The sequence below is a fragment of the Alexandromys fortis genome, unplaced genomic scaffold (assembly GCF_014885135.2).
Source record: "Alexandromys fortis isolate MF-2015 unplaced genomic scaffold, M_Fortis_MF-2015_v1.1 scaffold_34, whole genome shotgun sequence".
Classification (NCBI taxonomy): domain Eukaryota; kingdom Metazoa; phylum Chordata; class Mammalia; order Rodentia; family Cricetidae; genus Alexandromys; species Alexandromys fortis.
The window spans coordinates 5,337,213-5,349,422 of NW_026067933.1; positions in this window are offsets into that span (position 1 = coordinate 5,337,213).

Here is a 12,210-nt window from a genome sequence, read left to right on the forward strand (position 1 = left end):
ATGATATGTATCTAACATTGAAAATGAAAGAAAAGCATGGGAACCGGCCAAAGTTTTTTTTTTTTTTTTTTTTTTTCTTTTTCGAGACAGGGTTTCTCTGTGGTTTTGGAGCCTGTCCTGGAACTAGCTCTTGTAGACCAGACTGGTCTCGAATTCACAGAGATCCGCCTGCCTCTGCATCCCAAGTGCTGGGATTAAAGGCTTGCGCCACCACCACCCGGCTCAAAGTAATTTTAACTAACAAAAATATGTATATAAATAAGAGAAAAACATAAAAATAACTCTTTAAAACTCACATAACCAAAAATACAGTGCTCATAGCTTAGGTTCAAAGATATGATTATTTATTTATTTGTTTGTTTATCTTTATGAGACTGAGTTTTGCTATAGTTTTGGAGACTGTCCTGAAACTAGATCCTGTAGACCAGACTGCCCTTGAACTCACAGAGATCTGCCTGCTTCTGCCTCCAAAATGCTGGACTGTGTGCCACCACTGCCCAGCTGATTTTATTTCATTGACAGAATGAGGAAGGAAAGAAAATTGAAATGTTCAAATGAATTTAACAGCATATTTAATGCCAGTTTTCAGCATGTTCTGGAAAAGTCCAGTCAATAGCTTGATTTCAGTGACTGGGATGAGATTAGCAGAATTTACTACTAAAACACTCAAAAATATTTATTTGTTTGTTTGTTTGCTTATTTATCATTTATTTATAAATAAGCAGACTTATTTCCAAATGTCTGTAGTATTATTCTTAGCATTTTATACACACAAATCAATTAATGCATATAGAAATTATTCATGTTTTGTTTTTGCATTAATTTAATATGAATACCATGACAAATTACTTCACATTCTGTGGTTACCATAAACATGGATGTACTCATTATGTTTCTCTATATGATGTGGCTATGAGGTTTTATACGCCTAGAACCAAATACTTGTAGAACTATGATCTTTACTGCAGTATCTAGGAAAGAATTTACAGGTTTGATCCATCTGTTGGGTCCATTTCCTTACTGTGATAATACTTGCCAGATGTAAGTCAATCCATTGGTATTTCAAAAACTTTTCTCCACTATCCAAAGCAGCTACTATGGTCATCACGTCCTGTCTATACATGAAATTCCCTGCTTTCCGTGCAGTTTCTTCCTTGCTTTATCTTCCGAAAAAATGTCCCTGACCAATTTTGCTACTGCCCTAGGAGACAGAATGGGTCACAATGAGCCACCTGTGTTATATAAATATTTTATCATTATATTACTGGAAAAAAACTTAATGCCATCTACAAAAATTGTTTCACATCAGTATCTAGGCTGGCATTTGATTGAATAACCAGGCTTGTGAATCTTGGATGGACATATTTAGAAACATTCTGATCACATTATAATTCATATTTCATATAAAAGCAAGCTAGATACTAAGTGCTTAAATATATAACTGTTGTAAGGAGAGGAGGACAGGAAAAACAAGTCTATTAATCTGTATATTGCCACGTGGCAGTGGCTTATAGGAGATTCTAACTGCCGTCCATCTCAGGTATAGGATCCATGCCTTCTCTCACTCTACCCTTCTTTCTTCTTTTTTTCCCAGCATTCAGTTTTGTTTTCTCCATCTAAGTACTGCCTTATTAACTAGGCCAATGCAGTTTCTTTATTCATTAACCAATGAAAGCAACACACAAACAGAAGGAACACTTACACCATACAACAATGATGTAAAGTTTAAAGTTGAGTAACTGGATATTGTCAGAAGGATCTATGATAACTTCCATATTGCCATAAAGAATTGTGCCCATAAGTGTATACTAGTATAGCATTACAGGTATTTTTTTTTTTTTGGTTTTTTTGAGACAGGGTTTCTCTGTGGCTTTGGAGCCTGTCCTGGAACTAGCTCTGTAGACCGGGCTGGTCTCGAACTCACAGAGATCCGCCTGCCTCTGCCTCCCGAGTGCTGGGATTAAAGGCGTGCGCCACCACCGCCCGGCCATTACAGGTATTTCAAAAGACAACAGAAACCAGGAGAGTTGTCATTATCAACTGAGACATTATTCAGAGACATTATATATTTAAGTGTAAACATAGCATATAAAATGTACCAGAAAAGTCAATGAGTTTTAACCTCCTCTTGGAAGGATGATTCTATAAGACACTAAGAGAAGCAATAAAGCAGAAAAACTATCACTTACAATAGAGACATTATAATTTAAACCCAATTTTAAAGGGGGAAAATCTCTTTAAAAGATTCCAATCACAGGTATATCTCTTAGGACGTAGTATCCACATTTTTTTTCCACTTACAGTATTCTCACCAGCTTACAAAAGACTTTACACTTAAAGGTGAAATATTATTCTAATTTCTTTTTTTCGAGCAACTTGAAAGAATGGTTTTCACCTTCCTTGTATTACGCTGTGAGAGGTCCTAGTTATCACAGCAAGTAAAACACGAGAAAGAAAATTTGCAATTCAGAAAGAAAGAGCCACTGTCATAACTTGCTGACAAGATAATTGTTTAAATACAATGTTTAAGAGAATGTAATAGTGGCTTATGCACTTTTATCAAAATGAGAATTTGGTATTCATGAAGACAAAATTAAAATGAACAGTGGATATCAAAATGTATATGAGGAATTATCAACAACGGGAGCTCCCAATGTTTCCTGAATAAGTCAAGAGTAATTTTGTAAATTAATTGTGTCTCTCAACACCAGCATAAACTGTCAGACAACATCACAGTTCAACAAGCAGATCTTCCTGTAGTCTGAAACTCAGGATAAAGGTATGAGAACGAGGAATGAGACAATTGTAAACATCTTGGAGAAACATTTAACCCAACTTGATTATATCTGAGATCTTTTTTTCTAACTCAGGTCTCTTATACTTAGACCTTATGCTATCACACCTGTAGCTGTTCTTCTTGATGAATAATCTCTTTTGTTCTTAAGTTGTAACAATCTCTGTCCATGCATTAAATGTCACCCTCTCTATTCTCCTCCCTCAAGGACATAATTCTAGGCATCCTCTCCCGTCTTATGTACTCCCATATGTTCACATGTTGTTTTTTTTTCTCTCTATTGAACTGTTTTTATGAGTTTAGAAATATGCTGTATTTTTCCCAGTCTGATTATGAAGCAAAACACAGACTTTGTCTTGAACACTATTTCATGGCTTCTATTTTGGCATTGTTTTGCTCCCATGTTGTGGCAACAGTCCTGAAATGGCTTGCCTATCCTCATCTGCTCTGCTAGTCTTCTTTAAATACAATCCAATTGGGCCTTGGTCCCACAGATCCTGTGCTCTTGACTTCCCTGATGTTAAATCAGCTCCTACTTGACTTAGCAGTGGCATTCCTCACCATTGACTGCTGTGATTTTCCTCCACATTCTCCAGCTTTCCTGATTGCTTTCATGCCTCACCTTTTACTCTTCCAGTATTTTACTTATCTCTGCTTTTTGAGGTGGGCCACACCATGCACAGAGTATGTTCTTCCCTTCTTATTTTCCATTTGAGATCTCACTTATTCCTAATCTTTCTGCCAGCAATTCTGAAATTTCCATCTACAGCCAAATGAAACACACACACACACACACACAAATATATATATACACACATGTGCACTTGTACCAAATAATCACATGTCTAGTTAATTGTGCTTTTCTTGATACCTGAAAAACATATCCAGAATACAAGCATATCTTTTTCTCTTTCTATTCACCTAATTCATTTTACATTGTTTCTCTTCTGATTTCTGTGATACTACCTCTATCCTCATGACAATATAAGAGGACAGAGTCACCCTTTAGGAATCAAAGTTTGATTAGGTGACTTCTCTCTTCAAAATCCTGCGCAACTCCTCATTTTGCTCTGAGTGCATTATCAGAATTTTCTGTGATCCTGCCAGGTCCAAAGCGCTCTCATTGCCCCATGATAGGCATCAGTTCTTAAAGCTCTCTCTGTTCTCCCCTTTTTCTACACAAGTTGCCATTTTTGTATTTCACCAAGGCAGCAGGCAAGCAATTAAAAACATATAAAAATCATCAAGTAAGTTGCAAACATATGGGCAAAGAAAATGACTACAGTTGTTACAAAGGATAAAATACAAATGAACAATCAGTATAAGTTAAAATATGACTGATGGTACAGTCCTCAAAACCTTGAGGACTATTTTAAAAGAAGCCATGAGCTATTATTAATGATATTATTAATGGTCTTCAAATAATGATTCCTCACCATGAAAATGATAGGAATCTATGCCCACAATTCTTTCCATAACAAAGTTTAACTCCCCTTTGTTACTTATTTTAATAAAACTTAGATCTTAAATTAATTGTTAATTTGTAAATAAAATGAATATAAAGTATATTTTAAGGCACTGAAACTAATAATGTTTTGAAAAACATTTAGAGAGTTATATTTTGAAATACAATATAAAATAAATCTGTATATACATGTGAGAAGTGATAGAAATCTATTTCCATTAAAAACATTAAAATACATTTAGGGATACTAATAAATTACTATCTTCAAATAGTGAGGTTAGTTTTGTTTCAACATGCATGAATCACCTTAATATTATAGGTATATATAATAAGAATATTAGAATCACAATATTTATCACTATAACACTAGCACTACTAGGTGACTTTTCAGGAGTTGTTTCCATTGGTTTTTCTAGGAGGCTGCTTGTTCATTTCCTGGCTGCCCAGACTCCTGAAATAACCACACAGAAACTATATATTTAAATCACTGCTTGTCCAATTATTTAAGTGTAAGTGGGGTTACCAGGCAAGAAGTAGAGGCGGGGCAATGAGAACTGAAGAATTCTGGGAAGAAGGAAGAGTCAGTTTGCTGTTGTCACCAAACTCGGAGGATGTAAATATGTGACTGCCTTGCCAAAAAATGGTACCAAGTATGTGGCTAACAGACAAGAATTATGGACTATATAAGTTATAAGAGTTAATCAGAAGCCTGAGCTACTAAGCCAGTTTATGATTAATGTAGACCTCTATGTGTTTATTTGGGACTAATGGCTGTGACACATGGTGGAACTGAAACATCAGTCAACAGTTCCTGAAATAGTTTGTCACTCGTGTGCACAGCATTGATTTTAATGTTGAGATGACAGCAGTGAATAAGACATCTCTGTGTCACAGAACTTCAACAGTGATGGCTTCCATTCCAAGGTTTCATCTTTGCGCCGAGCTTACTTTTCTTCACTTCACTCTATGTTTCAGAATATTTGATCACACTGTGACACTTCTTGACTGTGTTAATAAAGTTAACTTTGAATCAGGGGGTGGAGCCAGCTACTAGCTTACAGTGACTAGTAATATAGAAGCCAGGAAAATGGATAAGAAAGACAGACAGGATGGAGAAGAGAGAGACGTGTGGAGTGAAGAGGTGCTGGTTGGGTCTCTGGAAAGAAAGGGAAGGTTATCCGGTTGCTCATACTTTGCTTCTTTGAGCTATATGGTTTTACCCTAATATCTGACTCTCAATTTTTTTTTTGGTAATAGAACAATTTAGAAAAATATATTTTTTTTTAGTTTTGTTTTTTTATTTTTATTTATTTATTTTTTGTTGCAGGGTTTCTTTGTGTAACAGTTCTGGCTGTCCTGGAACTCACTCAGTAGACCAGGCTGACCTCAAACTCACAGAGATACACCTGTCTCTGACTCCTGAGTATTGGGATTAAGGTCATGGGTCCCCAATGCCCTTTTGGCCATGAACTAAAAATATGGAATGCAATCTTCTCCATACTTTTTCAGTTTTAGTACACATTTTGCCAAAGCTAGCATATTAGGCACAAAAATGTGTTTTGCAAATTGTCCTATTACCAACAAAAACTTGAGTTAAATATTGAGTGAAAGCCTTCAGATCAAAGAAACAGAGGATGGGCAACCAGTCAACCTTCTCTTTCTTACCAGAGACCCAGCCAGGACCTCTTCCCTCTACATGTCACAGACTGAAAAGACAGAAGGAATTCCAAGTCCCTCCCTTCTCCATTCTGTCTTCCCTTTCCATGTTCCTGGCTTCTCTATGAATAATTCCAATCAGCTAGTCATTGGCTCCATCCCCTGATTAAAAGTTAATTTTATTAACACTGTCTAGAAATGTCAGAGTACAAATATCCCACAATTGCTCTGCTTCTCCTTTAAAATGATTTCGGTAAAACTTTTAAAACATTAAGATTTTTTTATTTGTCTTCTGATAAAGTATATACTCTATGTCATAACTTAGCAAAAATTTCAAATTTATATGTATATGGTAAATAATTCAAATAATGTCTAATGCACTTGAATAAAATATTTATCTTTTGTATTTCAGTTTTCTGTAGACAACTGTCTACACTGTACATAAAAGCTGTGAAATCAATTCATTCTTTCCACTTTGTGCAAAGAGACACTTTTCAAGCCATTACCTTTAACAATGTGCTTTGTCTTAGCATTAATTTTAATATTGTAATAATTCACTTGGCACCAGAATTTCATCTACCATCCAAATATTTCTAAGTATGTACAAACATTAATTAAGTAGCACAATATCTCTGCAAAGAAAACTATTATTACAACCCTGGAATTTTGAAGATCATTGAATAGGAAAACATAATGATGGGGAATTCATTTTAAATTAATCAAAAGAGGAGGACATTGTCAGCTGGAACACTTTCAGTTCATGACATTGCTCAAAAAAAATGTTGAGGAATGACTGGGGCCAAATCTTGAAATTAGACTATACCTTTCAAATCATCCCTCGGTTCAGGATATAAAAAGTGAGAGAAAAGTCATCTGAATAGTTTTTGAGTGACACTTACCGAAAATGAAAGCACTGTTTAAGGCTGCAAAAAAATTCCCTAACAAAAATACAATCACTAAAAGATGCATTTATTAGTTGCTTGTAGTTCTTTGTGTACTGATGAGGTTTCTTTCTTTTTTTTTTCAATTTTACATTTCTTTCTTTTTTTAATATATTTTTTTTATTGAAAAAAAAAAAGATTTCCGCCTCCTCCCCGCCTCCCATTTCCCTCCCCGTCTCCCTTTTCCCCCCTCCTCCCTCTCCTCTCCCCCTCCCCCCCCACTCCTCTTCCCCTCCCTCTCCAGTCTGAGGGGCAGTCAGGGATGAGGTTTCTTGAACTTTCCCGCATCTATGTTAGCTTGTCTATTGGTGTTGTACTCCAATTGGTTATCCAGTACTAAATGATCATCCCTGAAACCATCTGCATTCAAGTAACATTAAGCAGACTGGGCAGGTTGTATTTAAATATTTGGGAGTGTGTGTGTGTGTGTGTGTGTGTGTGTGTGTGTGTGTAAAACAACAGTTAGAGAGAGAGAGAGAGAGAGAGAGAGAGAGAGAGAGAGAGACCATTAATTTAAAAGAGAGCAAGGAGGGCTTAGGGTTATATGTGTTATATTGAATGGCTTGAAGTGATCATTGGTGGAGAAAAATTATATATTATAACTTCAAGAAAAACAAATAAGTAGTTATTAACAAAATAAGATAGAGGTGATTAGTTATAAAGGACACATGGTAATTCAATTGGGAAAGGTTTTATGCCCACAGAAAATGCATCAGAAATCCCGGACCTCTTGAGGTAAATTATAAGATACTTGCTCCGAGCAGTGGTGGCACATGCCTTTAATCCCAGCACTCGGGAGGCAGAGGCAGGCGGATCTCTGTGCGTTGGAGACCATCAGCCTGGTCTACAAGAGCTAGTTCCAGGACGGCCCCAAAGCTACAGAAAACCCCGTCTCAAAAAATCAAAAAAAGATAATTGCTACATTGAGCATACTTTTTCTTCACAACAAAGGCTACCAGGAAAGATCACTTACCTACAAGTAAACGAAAAATATGATACTGAAGATTCTATTATAATAATAATTATGATTGATGAAAAATCTAAATATTGGATAATTTGAACAAATTGAAAATTTTTTCATCATTATCCATATGGAGTAGTGAATCTTCACTACTCCAAGTTCTTTATCAAAAACAGAGAAGCAGGGGATAAGGGAGGACCCAAACTATAACTGTATGTTGTTATCTACACCCAAAAAATGACCAATGGATTTATAAGGAAATAAATCTTATTTTTTTAATGCAGCTTTGTTGTATTTAACATCATCTAATTTTAATAACTGTCAGATTTTGTACAGTTTCACTGTGAAAATGATTTCATGTTTGCTGGTTTGTCATTGGCAATGAATCCTGAAGGTAAAGCTGTGGAAGACATGGAACTTAAAGGGCTTAAACTCTGTTCAGGAAGTACATTGCCTTTGCATTCACCAGAGCTCTCAGAATTTGGGGAGATATATTGTGTTTGTCTGAAAGATAGTTTCAGAATTACTTCAATCTTTTTCAGTACAAGTGAGTGAAAAATGCTGTGTGAGAATGAGATGTGTCATTTAGCTGTGGAATATGTGGGGGACGCTATAGTGGGGTTTGGCACTGGAATTATGCCATCCATAAAAATATACCATTTCAGTTATGCTTACTACATTTTCAAAAGTTGGCAGCTGCCTGCTATGATAACAAATGAGAGGGAGAACTGGACATCTTTGATGAATTTTAATATAATGGAAATTATCTCATAAAATACTAATGCATAGTGCACTGGAAATTCTGCACTATTTAGTATAAGCTAACCTGACCTTCCAAACAAAAAGTTAGTGTTTTGCAATATACTATACCTAAAAAAGAAATAAAATTTTTACCTAAAGCTTAAAGTTCTTAAAATAAACAACTTCTATTTTTTTGAAATATTTTATCTGAAAATTTAGCTGGTCAATATTTATTCTTACCTGTTCCTCCTTGATTTATCTAAATAGATAAAAGCTATTAGTCTGAGTATTTTCTTCTTTTTCTTATCTCATACATTGCGCCCAGACCACAATTTCCCTCCCAGTCACTCTTCCCCGTCCATCCATCCCCTCCTGCTACTACCACTCTCCTCCAGGTCTGTTCCTCTTCTGTTTTCTTTAAGAGAACAACATGCCTCCTACGGATATCAACAGAGCAGGGCATAATAAGTTACAGTAAGACCAGGCACAAATACTTGTATCAAAGATGGATGAAGCAACCCAAAAGGAGGAAAAGTATTCCAAGAACTGGCAAGAGAGTGAGAGACACCCTCCACTCCTACTGTTAGGAGTCCCACAAGAACACCAACAACTATAACATATATGCAGGGAATATAGCTTAGACCCATAATATGGCCTCCCTGATTGTCACTTCAGTATCTATGAGCCCTATCACCCTGCTTAGTTGATTCTATAGGCTGTGTTCTCATGGTGTCCTCAGCCTCCTGACTTCCATCCCTGTTCTGAAGTGTTCCCCAAGCTTTTCCTATTTCTTATGTCTCAGATTAATGCGTTTAATGGAAATTGTGCTGAAAAAAACTAATATAGATTATTAAAGCAATAATTATTAGCAGTAATAGAGAAAAAAACTTTTATCAGTCACAAAATAAATGTCATATATTTACTTATTAAATTTTTATGGCATTCTTTGAGATGGACATTGTAACTAGTAAAATTTTAAAATACACACACACATGTGTTAAAATGAAAAAAAATGTTTTTACCCAAAGCAGTTATAAGCAATTGACACAATTGTTAATTTATGGAATACTCTATAATATTTTGAGAAGCAAATGAAGCTAAGAAAGTTTCTCTTCATGTGGAAAATAGGATTATGCAAGCTGTAAAAACACAACTTTCAGTGCCAGCATTAAAAAGAACAACCTAGGCCTTGACTTTAAGAAGTGGGGAGAAGTTTCCATATCTATAAAACTAATATTGACATGTTTCATTGGTAATTGCATTTGCCAATGTTGTTTATGTGCTATTACGTGTCTCTCATTACTCCTATTTTCTCAGAAATACACATTTTCCCCATTTGAACCCTCTCTGTTATATTTCATAATTAGTTATCTTAGGTAAATATAATACCTTGGATTACAGTCTATATAGTGTGAGCTGATAGTTGAAGGCTACTGATGGCAGGTTTAAATTGCATTGCAATTGACTTTCAGATATAAACTTGCATGAAATACTGATTTAGCTTACAGGGGAAACTTCAGACATTCAAAATAGTTTTAAAAACTTCATAGAATAAAGCAGGGTAAAATTGTCAACAAGCAATGCTAAAAGGAATCAGATTGTTTCAAAAGTTTGTAAAAAACAAAGGGAGGTGAAATTACAGTCAAGAGACAATATTGTTAGCAGCTGTACAGCCTGTGTAACTGACTTTGTTCCTAACATAAAGTGTGTCTTGCATAGAGCATAGAATATTCAGTGACTGGTGCTCAGAGTGGCCCCTTCTTCTTGAAACCTAGTTTTTCACTGGTCGCATACACCATCTCATGCATGGTACTTGATAGTATCAAAAGCTGCTTTTTTGTGTGTTTTGTATGTACTGATGCTTAGTGATAAGTATACTTATTTACATATGTAAGTTATTTCAAAAGATGATTAGTATTTTACCATGTTGATCGACTAGAACAATTAAGAGTCTCTAGTCTCGCTAAAATATTTTGACCTTAGTCCCAGTCCTTTATGAGACCAATAGACAGTGTACCTTCTTGAAATCAACAATCATGGTATTTGGTAATGATGAATTTCATGTTTCCTATAGTATCAAGTTCTTGAGCTCAAGGGATGCCCTAGTGATTTAGAATGTACACTGTAGAGTTCAGTCAACCACCATGCTAAACCACTATCACCCTTTGACAATAGCTTCTCAGATAAGTTGAGAGCAGCCCATAGGAGTGCAATAATAATAACGCAATTTGACAATGTGAGCATTCAGCAAAACAACATTAGTAGGTTCTCCTGTAAGACCTCTATTCCTAGTAATGGGTCTTTGACCAGGTTTATAGTACCAGACATAGAACTGCCCCATGAAGCAGGTTTCATATCCAATCAGAAAGTAGCTGGTTTCTCCAGGATCTCTTATGTTGCTGTCGTACCAATGGATACAAGGTGACTGGCAGGTCAGTATAGCACATAGGATCCAATGTTAGATAAGGACATTGATGTCTTTTTGTCCCTCTGTACCTATCGTATCATCTGCCAGCATAATGAAAGCTAGCCAGTATTGAGGGAGTTTCCTGGACAGTTTCATATTGGTTCCTTGATGTCCTGCAACCAAAGTGGTTACTGTTTTTAGCAATGAGGTCTATTTAGTTAATATTGGCCAGGTACCTAAAATGAAGTTCTTGGCCTCTGTTCTCAACAGTTTTGTTTGCTGAACATTCAAATCTATTGATCAGGTAACATTATCTTATCTAACATTGGATCCTATGTGCTATACTGACCTGACAGGCACTTTGTATATCCATTGGTACTATGACAACATGAGAGATATTATATATATATCTATAATAATAATAATAATATATTATATGATATATATATAAATAATATATATATTATTTTTAAGTTATAATGAGGAAACTGAGTCCATCCATTTATTTCTTTCCTTTATAGTTACAACAGGTACTAATAAGATAATTTTAAAAGGATTTTATGGTCCTTGTAGCATTTCTAACTTATGTATAGTTGGTCTGGCCTTGGTTTCTTTTAAATTTGTGCTTAGAAATACTTGATTTTAAGATGAAACAATATGTAAGTTCTGAGCTATTTCTGAAATTGGCATGTTATCAGTTTCTAAATAAAATTCCTTAGCTATCTCACCAGTGTGTAGTAATAACGCAGTAATATATACTTTATCTTAGAAGAGACATGTTTGTCATTAAATTATAATTAATAATCAAATGGCTAATGATCAAATAATAATGTCACAGGTATTCAGTCAGGAGCTATGAAATATGAATTCTCTAGACCTTATCTTAATGGAGTCTGCAATGTAGTGGGGTAGGTCATCTGGTATATATATCTGGTAGTTCAATATACTTAAAACATAACGCACAATTGCAAGGAATAAACTCTACTTGGGAATCAAGCATCATCTTGGGATCTGAGGATTATCTTGTAAAAAATTAGCTAAAATTATTGAGTGGACTGTTAGGATAGTTGAAAACATATATATCCTAAACATTTAGCATGACACTTTCAAGAATAACAGAGGGGTTGGAGAGATGGCTCAACCATTAAAGGCTAGACTCACAAGGAAAAAAAAAATGTAAGTTTTGCAGAAAACACCAGTATGGAAAAAGTGTTCTCTGAAGTGTGTGAGGATTCTTCAAGGTAA